Genomic DNA, 11,793 nt, shown 5'->3' on the forward strand with positions numbered 1-11,793 from the left:
ATCGGAAAAGCGGCCGCCGCGGCCGGGAATCGAACCCGCGTCCTCGTGCTCAGCAGCACACCGCCTTAGCCACTGAGCCACCACGGCGGGTGATAATCGTGCCTTGAGCACGGAGACTGACGCAAGCGAAGTGCATATTTTGCCAATATTCTCAAAATTTTTTCTTCTAAAATGAGATATTTCTTTTGTGCAAAGGTCACTCAAGGTCGGAAATTTCAAGCCGACACACTCGTGTTAGCCTTACTTTCTAGGTAAAAGACAGCAATCTGTTTGGCGCTCTTATTAATAGTCTGTCGTATTTGGGCTGATATGTGAAAACAGACTGGTGGCCTCGGGCTTATTTCATTAAATTCTGTCGGAATTGGTCCTGACTGACCCTCATATTTTAAAAATTGGTCGGGCTAAGACCGGGCCCTGCACTCTTAACCTGGTTCCATGTAAGGTTCAGACAAAATGTTTGATCCACATATTTTATGTGGATCCCAACGAAAAATAACTGGAACGAGACGTATAGGCGGATCTTATCTGGAAGCGTCAACTTGCTCTCTTTATGTTTTTTTTTATCAGGAACCGAAGAAATGGGGTCATGAGCTGTCGGCGGTTCCAGTTACTGTTCCACTTATGTTCCAGTAAACATTTGTGGAGAGTGAGTTTGTATATTTTTTGCTCGTGTCTTGTTCCACATAACTGGTGCACGGCAGCGAAGTATACACTGTTTCGTGCGCCAACTGGAACGATGATCCGCATATATATTAGGTGCTTCTTGGCCGAAGATGCACTTGCGCGTAAAATAAATAAACTTCGCCGATATCTATGAAAATTCTTCAAGCAGTGCACTTTTGTAAGGTAGCTAAGACGTATAATTAGTGATGTCCTTCGACAGAAAACGAAATCCCCCTTCTTTGCCAGCGCCTACAAAGCATTAATAATGGCGAGAGACGGATAGAGTAGGGAAAAGAAGAAATTGCAGGAACCCATTTGGAGCTGTTGTGCAACCGCTTCCGTGAACACCGTATTTTGCTCATTTGAAGCGTGCAGTACAAAATCACCACTGACTCTAATTTCAGAAGGATTAAACGTGTTCTGTTTCCTATTCTGAAGTTCGGGCGAAGCCATAACTTTTATAGTGATGAAAAATTCGTGGTGCTTTGATAAGCACCTTCATTGCGAAATACTTGTTGAGGCTATTACGTGTTGTGCATTTAGTTTACGAAGTGTCACAGAAACGGCGGCTTTTGTTCAACGCTCACTCATCCTCTCGGTGGAGTGAAGTACCCATCCAATATTAGGTTCTTCATAGGAAAGTATAAATGGGTACAGCCTGTCGCGAAAAAGGCAGTTATTCCACGTTACTTACCGTATTTACCCGATTCTAACGCGCCCCCGATTCTAACGCGCACCCGATTTTCCTGGCAAAAAAACCGAAAAAACTTGTACCTCCGATTGTAACGCGCACGGTATTTTGTGACCCAGACAAACGAATACGAGAGAAACTGGCGATTTATTTCCCGAAGTAATCTCTCTCACCTCGCTCCTCGTCGCTCTCCGCTGACCACAACATCTCGGCTTGGTGCCTTCAAGCGCGTTCGCGATGCCACACTTCTGAACGAACGTTCAGCCATGGTCGATGGGATCGTGGCCCACGCCTCGCACGCCCATCCCGAGAGCTTCTCCAGAGGTGCACGCTTCAGCCGACCACTCGTTTTGAACGCGTGGGAGCTGCTGCTGCCATTGCTGTTTTCAAGCGCGCAAGTGAAATGATTTGACGATTTGTGTGAACGCCAAAAGAAAAGCCTAGGCGCCTAGGCTTGCTGCGTCCAAAAAATCGTTGCTAAAAGCTTTGGCGCCATCTCGTGATGGCGATGCCGATGGGCGGGACGAAATTTCCGCTGTTTAGGCAGTTTCGGTTTTGTATCCGGTTCTAACGCGCATGCGATTTTTCGACCTATTTTTTCGGAAAAAAAGTGCGCGTTAGAATCTGGTAATAATGGTATGCGGTGATGCGGTACATACATAATGCTAACCGACTGCGTCACATTTTACACTGCACACATCATGTTACACAGGCAGTTATTACTTAGAAGTTCGTTTGTGATTTTCGTCTTTTGCCGGCTATTAAATCCCACAAGCAAAACGAAAAGCCTCTTTTCAAGAAATACTTGAGTGGGTGTCATTAAGAAGGAGAACGACAAAACTTGGAGAACTAAATCTACCACGCGGCATCTGCTGTGCATTCTATGTATTGATACTTAAATGGCATTCTTGTTTAAACTTATGCATTGCAGTATCGGCAAAATCCGCAGTGTTACCTTTCTTTATGTTTTCGTTGTCATAGTTTTTCAAGTTCACCGAAAGACCTGCCTTCTTGCTGGTCCCCCGGTTGCTGTTTTCCAGCACTATTGGTGTTCAGGAGGAAAAACCGCTTGGAATCGGGTAGATGTATTATTGCTCGCTAATTAGCTATGTGACACTGGCTTTCCTATACGGAGTAGTTTTCGATAACGTGGGTATCAAAGAGCGTCGCAGTACATTTTATTGATTTTGGAAAGGCTTGTTGTCAACAGAACGCAGTCAATCAAGCAGCGTCGTTTTGTGTTCACTGCAAACAATGCAGAAAAGCTGACATAAAAGTTAATGCACACATATCGCGCGCGCTGACGGCCCGCGTCGAGAACAACTTGAGCCCTACTAACGTGCTAAATTAGCTGATATCTGAGCTCTTTGTTCGAGCCTCAGAGCCACGTAGACGCCCGCTTAGAGGCATCCATACAAAAATGCCTTATGGGCGTCTATTGAAAAATGTATGGTGAGCTATGGCCGCCAATGGGTCTTTGTGGTCACCCATAAAAAGGCATAAATTAGGCGGTAGCCAGCTATTGAAGTTTTTATACATCCTGAACTAAAGACTGTAATCCATACAGTTCTCTTTATACGATTATAGAACATTCTAATGTGTTCAGTGTATAGAGTCACAGCTATTCAGGTTACATTAGCCAGCTAAAGAAACATGTATGGCTTTAGTTCTAGAGACCAGCCACGGAAAAGCTCTTTTGGCTGGCTATAGACCATTGTTTAGCTTGAAGTCTACAGACTTGAAACTATTCAGCTGTCTTTTGCCAGCTATTGGAAAAAATATGTCCTCAAGCAGAGAGAGGCAGCCACAAAAGCTCTTTTGGTTGGCTATGGGCTGTTGTTTAGCTTTAACTCTACAGACTCAAAACCATTCAGCTGTCTTTTACCAGCTATTGAAAAGAGTTCGTCCTAAAGCTATAGAGAGAAAGCCATAAAATCTCATTCGGCCGGCTATAGGCCGTTGTTTCGCTCCAAGTCTACAGACTTTAAACCATTCAGTTGTCTTTTGCCAGCTATAGGAAAGAGTTCGTCCTAAAGCTATACAGAGAAAGATTTGGCTGGCAATGGGCCGTTGTTTAGCTCTAAGTCTACAAACTTGGAACCATACGGCTGTCTTCTGCCAGCTACCGGAGAGAATTTGCTTTAAAGCTAAAAAGAGGCAACCATAAAAGCTTCTGCGGCTGGGTACAGTACAATATATAAATGTAAACATTTAGATGCGTGATAATTAAGCAACATTTTGCCGGCATTAAGAAAGCGTTTGGCGCAGAACTTACAAGCCTGCATCCGTAAAGGAAATCTGCACAGAGCCACCCTTCGCACCATCAGTGGACTACCCAAACATACTTGTCTTGAGAACCTGCAAGCTGCAGTTGCTCTTCCCCCTTTGGAAAATATCATTCAAGAGCAAGTACATCAATCCCTTCATAAACGCTCATTAACTCATCAAGGTGTCTCCATCATCGCCTGGGACAATCTGAAGCCGTTACAACTCAACGACATCCCACCGCCTTTGGCTCCCTGGAACCGCCCTTCTGTCACGGACTCTACAGCCACCCATCCCGTCCCGCGTAACGCCCACCCCGTCCGCGCAGCCCGCATCAACGCCCTCCAGAACAGTAAACGCCCCCAAGAAATTGATATTTACACTGACGCAAGCATAGCTAATTCCCTAGTTGGCACCGCATGGACATCACCTGATCTCCCCTCCATCCAAGGCAAACGAACCCTTAATATTCCATGTGCTACCATTCTGGAAGCGGAACTCCATGCCATCATTCAAGCCATCGACTTCCTCATGTTCGACTTTCACTCCTCCGTCCCATCACAAATACGCATCCTGACGGACTCATTCGAAGCCCTAAAGACACTACAAAGTCCCACATCAACCAATCCCATTGCCAACAAAATCCTGCATAAGATCTCCATCCTAAAATCTAGCGGCATCCATCTTCGCATCGACTGGTCGCCTGGACACGAGGAGTCCTCACCGGGGAACGAGGCAGCTCACTCGGCTGCACGGGAGTGTATAACCTCCAGTCCTCCGCTGCTACCCGACTTGGCTCCTCCGCCTCCTGAGTCATTACCGCCAGCCATACATATTCTACGGTACAACAAAGACAAAAAAGACCGCCTCAATACACTCACTCCAACCGGCTTTTTATCTGCTCTACCCCCGCTCCCAAGATCAGCCGAAATTTTTATGAACAAATATTTTGCAAATGCTAGCTTAACCCCAGAGACATCCCGTAAATGGTACACCCCATCCCAGCTGCCTCGATGTCCCTTCTGCGCCTCCCTCACACCCGCCAATCTCCAGCACCTAATTTGGCACTGTCCAAAATTTACGCGTTATCTTCAAGCCTCCTCCAAATGCCTCCTCCTCATACATCGACCCTCGAACACTGGAACCCTCCACGCTGACTTTAATTGCGCACTACTCTCTAGAAAGCGGTCTAGCGCGAGCAGTATAGAGCCGTGAGCCTGCTATCCTCACCCCACGTGGCCTCTTCCGCCTTCGTAAGGAGCCAACCAGCTTCAACTTGAACGGTTTATTTTCAAGATGTCCCAAGCCTCGAATATCCCACCCTCTACTCCCACTTCCCCCACATGACCTAGTGTCTTCCTAATGTAATAAAGGCTATCTCCTCCTCCTCCTCTTTAGCTAACCACACAAAAACATAAGGCTCCAAGTCTCCAGCCGCTAATCGAAAAGTGTTAGCCTATAAAGGTATAATTCGAGGAACCATTAAATCCTATTCTGCTGGTTTCAATATAACTTATGACGCGAAATTCATATAGTTATGATTTACCAAGCTACATCTACAACACAGTATGGATAACGATTACTGAGGTTGATCGGCCGGTTATATGAACGTATTTGTTCAATAAGGTTAGTACTTATTATACCAACAATGCGGGAAAAGTACAATAAAGGAAGCTACAGATTAACGCTCAACTGTGGATACTGCGCGTCGGCAACGCTTGCAATTGAACGTTGACCGAAAAACGTATAATTTCGGAGAATTCTTCATCTGCGGCCCTTCGTTGCCGCAGTCAAGTGAAAAATTGCGCCCACCTCCCCGCGAGGGGAACCCTGTGTAGATGCAACGCATCGTGGGGTTCACTTGGTGTTTCCGTTGGATTGATTCTGAAATCGCTTGAAACGTGCCGGGAACGCATATGATTATTATTTTTCATTGGCCAATCTTGTTCAATCTCTAAGTGGTATGCTTGGGGCTTCGCTGTCGCAACGACCTTTACTGCATTATTGTTGCTGTAAGTAGGAGCTTCTTTTCTTTTATTGCAAGTGTTAATCATTGCCCCATCATGCGTTGTATACGTAGCATCTTGACGTAATTTGAGTGAGTCAATGATATAAGGCGCGTGCGTAGCATTTGATTCTGTCTCGGTTTTGTGGCGCAGTAGGAATAGCACCATGTACCTCGCGTTCCGCCCACAGGGTCGTGTGATCAAAACCGGGTGCCACTAACTATTATTTTTTTATAGTGTAGGGGGAGGGGTGTGGACGGACAACACCGTATGGAGGGACAAGGCGAGTGAATGAGATGCAGTCGCATCTAAAAGCGGGCTTCTCTGAAAACGGCCATCACAGCGTCGAAGCAGACTGGAAATAACTTTCGCGGCCCACGGTAAGCTCTCTCAGAAATATGGTAGCTGCGAACCACCGCATTCTTTCTCCCGCGGAGCCCACTTTCAGATTAGTCATTGAGAAAGGGGGAGAGCGACCCACACCGGACCAAAGGAAGCGCGTTGAGGAAATTCTGGGAAGCGATGAAAAGGTACAGGGGGCACCCCTGCTTCCTGTTTTATTTTCTGTTGTTTGTTTGGCATACTGGTTTTGGCGATGGGTACCGAAGGACACAGCCGTGCAGCCCGCGCTGTGTTAGTAATCTTGCGCGTAGTAATGCTAGTGACAGACAATTTTCCATGAATACTGAGAACAGATACAACTTTTTCTGACGAAGAAAACAAAACGCTAAGCGATCTTTGTTATATCGCGGCGGAAGCCACAGAAGAACCACGAAGCGACCACTGTCGTCCACGATCACCAACCAAAAATTGAGCTTTTATTCATAGGTATGTACAAAAGTCACCTGGTGGGAAGTAAAGACAACATAAACCGAATCGAAACCGAAACTGAAACACTACAATCTTGTATTTACCAAAAAAAATAATTACCAGCCAACAAGTTAGAAAAAGATCAAGAGATGGGCACGTATCTCCGCACTATTTGCTATCGGGATGGACCTGCTTATACCTGGATGTACTCAGTCAGCCACATTTCGTCTCCTTGCTCATGTGCGCGCGCATGGCACGTGTTGCCTGGTGCTGGGAATTTACGACTCGACGCAATGTGCTCGTGTGGATAGTGTGACAAGCAAATGTGTCGCGTTTCCGTGTCGTAAATTTCGGTGTTTACGGTGACAGTGTTACGATTATTTCAACACCAACTTCAAGTCATGCGAAAATGGATACCTGCGATACTGTGACAGGAATTTCATCGTACGCAAAACTCCAGGGTGAGTGATCTTACGAACTGAAGAGACTCTATAGTGCAAGAAATGCAGGACTTTTTATGTTGTTCACGAATACTTTTCTAAACTACCCTGCACAAAATGGGCATTGCAACGTACACAGAAGTAAAGATTTGGCCGCGGTGATGTGACAAAAATAATTATTTTTTCGCGAACTGAGAAACCGTACAAGGAACTAATTGAAGGAACTTGGAAAAATGTTTTTTATCAGTGCATTGTGTGCGACCGTCTTCATTGCTTTATTGAGAGTGCATTTCCATTTTAGCCCCCGTACTTGCAGCTGTGTGCGTTGAGTACTGAGTGTAATGAACGACTTCTGAGTGCTCTCTTTTCTGTGGACTACCCAGCACCTGTAGGTATTTGTGTCTCAGTGGGAGTTCGCGGGGAATGTGCCGCGTAGTGTGGCTGTCGAGCGAGTCACTTAAGCATGAGCCCGAGTGTTCGAATGCGTAGGCTGTGTTTTTCGATCGGCGTATGTGAACAACTGTTTACTGGCGGCGAAGTAGCGTAGATAGTAGCCCTTTATGTAATAAGTGGAATGAATAAACCCCTTGATTTTGCTTTCCTTGAATGCCTGTGTTTAAGCCTTTTGTGAATGAAAACTCGCGAAGTGTTTGCAAACGCAACCTCGCACTCCCCTTATATGGCTGAAGTGTTCACAGAGCATATATTACAGAATGCAGCTAGGCACACAACCTAAGTGCCACAGGAGAAGTTCTAAAGAACTACAAGGCTCTCTGCCGGCATGGCAGCGTGCTAATAATTTCTCAGCGGCTGCTGCTGTCGCTGTGTTTCAAGTAGTGGTGATTCTCTTCTGGCTGCAGCCCATGCAAAAATATTGTATGGTCGGCTATTGAAAAACCTTCTTATGGTTGTCTTTAGCTATTTGGCCCAATTATCTTTAGACCTTTCCATGGCTGTCTTTAGCCATTCCTATCGACATTCCTATGGGTGTCTTTAGATTCTTCTATAGCCATAGCGATATCGAAAGAATAGCTAAAGACAGCCATAGAACGCGCTATAGAAGAAGCGAAAGACACCCATAGGGATTTTGATACGAATAGCTAAAGACAACCATAGAACCAGCTATTGTAGTAGCAAAAGACACCCATAGGAATGTCGATACGAATAGCTAAAGACAACCACAGAACCGGCTATCATCATCATCATCATGACCAGCCTATCTACGCCCACTGCAGAGCAAAGGCCTCTCCCATTATTCTCCAATTATCTCGGTCCTGTGCCAACTGTGACCAATTTATCCCCGCAAACTTCTTGATCTCATCTGCCCATCTAACTTTCTGCCGCCCCCTGCAACGCTTGCCTTCTGTAGGGCTCCTCTCTGTTACCCTTAATGACCAACGGTTATCCTGCCTTCGCATTACATGCCCTGCCCACGTCCATTTCTTCTTCTTAATTTCTACTAATATGTCTTTAACACCAGTTTGCTGCCTGACCCACTCCGCTCTCTTCTTGTCCCTTAATGTTGCACCTATCATTTTCCGCTCCATTGCCCGCTGAGTCGTTCTCAATTTAAGTTGAACCCTCTTAGTAAGCCTCCAAGTTTCTGCCCCGTAGGTGAGTACCGGTAGGATGCAGCTGTCATACACTTTCTTCTTCAGCGACAATGGTAGGCTGCTATTCATTATCTGAGAATGTCTGTCATATGCACCCCACCCCATTCTGATCCTTCTAATTATCTCTGCCTCATGGTTGGGATCTGGGGTCACAACTTGGCCTAAGTAGATATATTCGCTTACCACTTCCACTGCCTCGCCACCTATCTCAAACTGCTGTGCTGTCCCGAGGTTATTGATAATTACTTTAGTTTTCTGCATATTACTTTTCAGGCCCACGGTTCTACTCTGTTCATCTAGTGCGGAAAGCATGCTTTGCAATTCGTCCCCCGAGTTACTTAGCAAGGCAACGTCATCAGCAAATCTGAGGTTACTGAGGTATTCTCCATTAACCCTTACTCCCACCTGTTCCCAATCCAACGTTCTGAATACTTCTTGTAAGCATGCTGTATATAACATTGGAGAGATTGTGTCTCCTTGTCTGACACCCTTGCTTATAGGTATTTTCCTGCTCTCCCTATGGAGGATGATGGTAGCTGTAGACCCATTGGAGATATCCTCTAGTATTCTTACATAATGCTCAACAACCCCTGGTTCCGTAATGCCTGAATGACTGCTAGGGTTTCGACCGAGTCAAATGCTTTCTCATAACCTATGAAGGCTATATATAGGGGTTCAGTATACTCAGCGCACTTTTCTATCACCTGATTGATCGTGTGAATATGGTCCATTGTTGAATAACCTGTAGGGAACCCTGCTTGTTCTTTAGGTTGACTGAAATCTAAGGTTGCAAAGATTCGGCTAGCGATTACCTTGGTAAATACCTTGTAGACGACTGACAGTAAGCTGATCGGCCTGTAATTTTTCAAGTCCTTCATGTCGCCTTTCTTATGGATTAGGATGATGTTCGCGTTCTTCCAAGATTCCGGTACCATTGCGGTCATTAGGCATTGCGTATACAGGTTTGCCAGTTTTTCAAGTACAATTTCTCCGCCATCCTTCAAGAGGTCTACTGTTATCTGATCATCACCAGGTGCTTTGCCCCCTTTCATTTCTTTCAAAGCCTTTCTTACTTCTTCGGTCGTTACTGGTGGGATGTCTATCTCCTCTGAACTACTGTCTCGTTCGGCATTATCCTGCATGTCCCGGCTACTGTACAGATCCCTATAGAACTCCTCGGCCACTGTGACTATTTCATCCCTATTTGCGATGACATTGCCTTGCTTATCCTTAAGTGCATACATCTGATTTTTCCACACGCCAAGACGTCCCTTCACTGCTTTCAGGCTACCTCCGTTCTTTACAGCGTATTCGATCCTCTCCATATTATACTTCCGTATGTCAGCTGTCTTACGCTTATTGATTAACTTCGAGAGCTCGGCTAGTTCTATTCTGTCAGCTGCGGTAGAGATTCTAATGGTTTGCCGTTTCCTGATTAGATCTTTCGTCTCCTGTGAAAGTTTACCAGTATCCTGTCTAGCCATAGTGCCCCCGACTTCTACTGCACACTCCGTGATGATGCGTGTAAGGTTGTCGCTGGCTTCCTGTGTCGTAGGCTCGGCTTCCTCGTTAAGGGCGGAATATCGGTTCTGCAGCGCGATCCTGAATTCTTCTACTTTACGTCTTACTGTTAGCTCGTTTATCGGCTTCTTTCGTACTAGCTTGTTGCGGTCCCTCCTCAAATCTAGCCTAATTCGAGATCTTACCATACGACTATAGAAGACGCTAAAGACACCCATAGGATTGTCGATACGAATAGCTAAAGACAACCATATAACCGGCTATAGAAGAAGGTAAAGACACCCATAGGAATGTCGATAAGTATAGCTAAAGACAGCCGTAGAACCGGTTATAGAAGAAGCGAAAGACACTCATAGGAATGGCGATACGAATCGCTAAATACAGCCATAGAAAAGTCTAAAGATTATTGGGCCAAATAGCTAAAGACGACCATAAAAAGGGTTTTCTATATCCGACAATAAAATAATTTTTGTATGGGTTTATTCCCATTTTCCGAAGCAAATGAAAGCGATCAAGGGTGCCCAATTTGCGATCTCTTCCGCGGACTGGTCAGTGGCCACGGCGCCCATCGCCAAAACGACGGAGAAAGAAAAAGTTGGCCGAAACCATCACGCATTGCTGACTGCCCTTACATTGAGCATCTCCGGTACTCTTGGAAGTGTGACTTTGCGCAGTCTCGGCTGTGCGAGGTCACACTGACTTGCTTTCGATGTCGAACACCTAATTTGAATTTTTATTTGCACCACGCACGCATAGCGCCATCGGCCATCTGCAGCTTCTGTCAAGAGGAGGAAACACTTGACCACTTCCTGTTGTCTTGCCGGCGGTTCTCCTCCCTCCGAAATCGTTACCTGGAGGTTCCCCTCTGAGGCCTGGGTCTCGCCTTGTCGGTGCCTGATTTATTGTCATTTGGGGCAGTCGGGATTGGTTGGTGCAACAGGGATGTTTTTCGCGCTCTTCAGTCATTTATTGCCGAAACAAGTCGCTTGCCTTGTTAATCAATCGTATCAACCAATTTTTAATCGTTTATTGAAATACCTGTTGGTGCAGAAGTATTGAATTTTTTTTGTTCCAGAATTGTTAGCATCACTGTACCCTATTTTCCCTTCGTTTGAAACTAATTACTAATCTTCTTCAACAGTGAAATCACAAGACTTGGCCAATCTCCCAGAGTGGGTACCCGCTATTCTTGTTCCATTTCCAACCAACCAACCAACCAACAAAACGAGCGCAACTTCAGAGCGGCATGCGCTGCCGCTCTGCAGGCACAAGGCAGCGCCGTTTGTGTTGATGCAAGGTATAGTGGGAGTGGAACGACTACAACGACGATGAGTGAAAAATGGGACTGCGTCAACACAATAAACAATAGCAGCGCCCCTATTTCTCTACGTTCACGCCGCTAGTTTTAGTTTTTCCGCGCGCAGCGCCACTAGTGGCGTTCTAAAGCGGTCTTCTTGATTGTACGCGTTATGCGCCTGATGTACCTTAGAAGCTGTTGGTCAGAGTGGATGTAACCGTTATTAGTTTGCTTGAGGCGTGATACTGCTTATTTCTTTATATCCTCGGGCTGTATTTACTCTTCGACGAAATGTAGTTTTGCCATAAGACGCAGAAAAGTTCAGTGGTGCTTATTTATGTTTTGGTAATGGTTGTTGTTCAGTGACTTCTTCCTCACTGCGTCCGATAAACATACCGCACCACTGCCCGTTTGTTCGTGTGCGAGAAACGTTTGCTGCCGTAATTCACCTAAGGTTGCGTGTTCGTGGGTCGGAGGCGGTTTGACA

Source organism: Haemaphysalis longicornis, unplaced genomic scaffold, assembly GCF_048455015.1.
Source record: "Haemaphysalis longicornis isolate Haplotype H1 unplaced genomic scaffold, Haemaphysalis longicornis Haplotype H1 scaffold_7, whole genome shotgun sequence".
NCBI lineage: Eukaryota > Metazoa > Arthropoda > Arachnida > Ixodida > Ixodidae > Haemaphysalis > Haemaphysalis longicornis.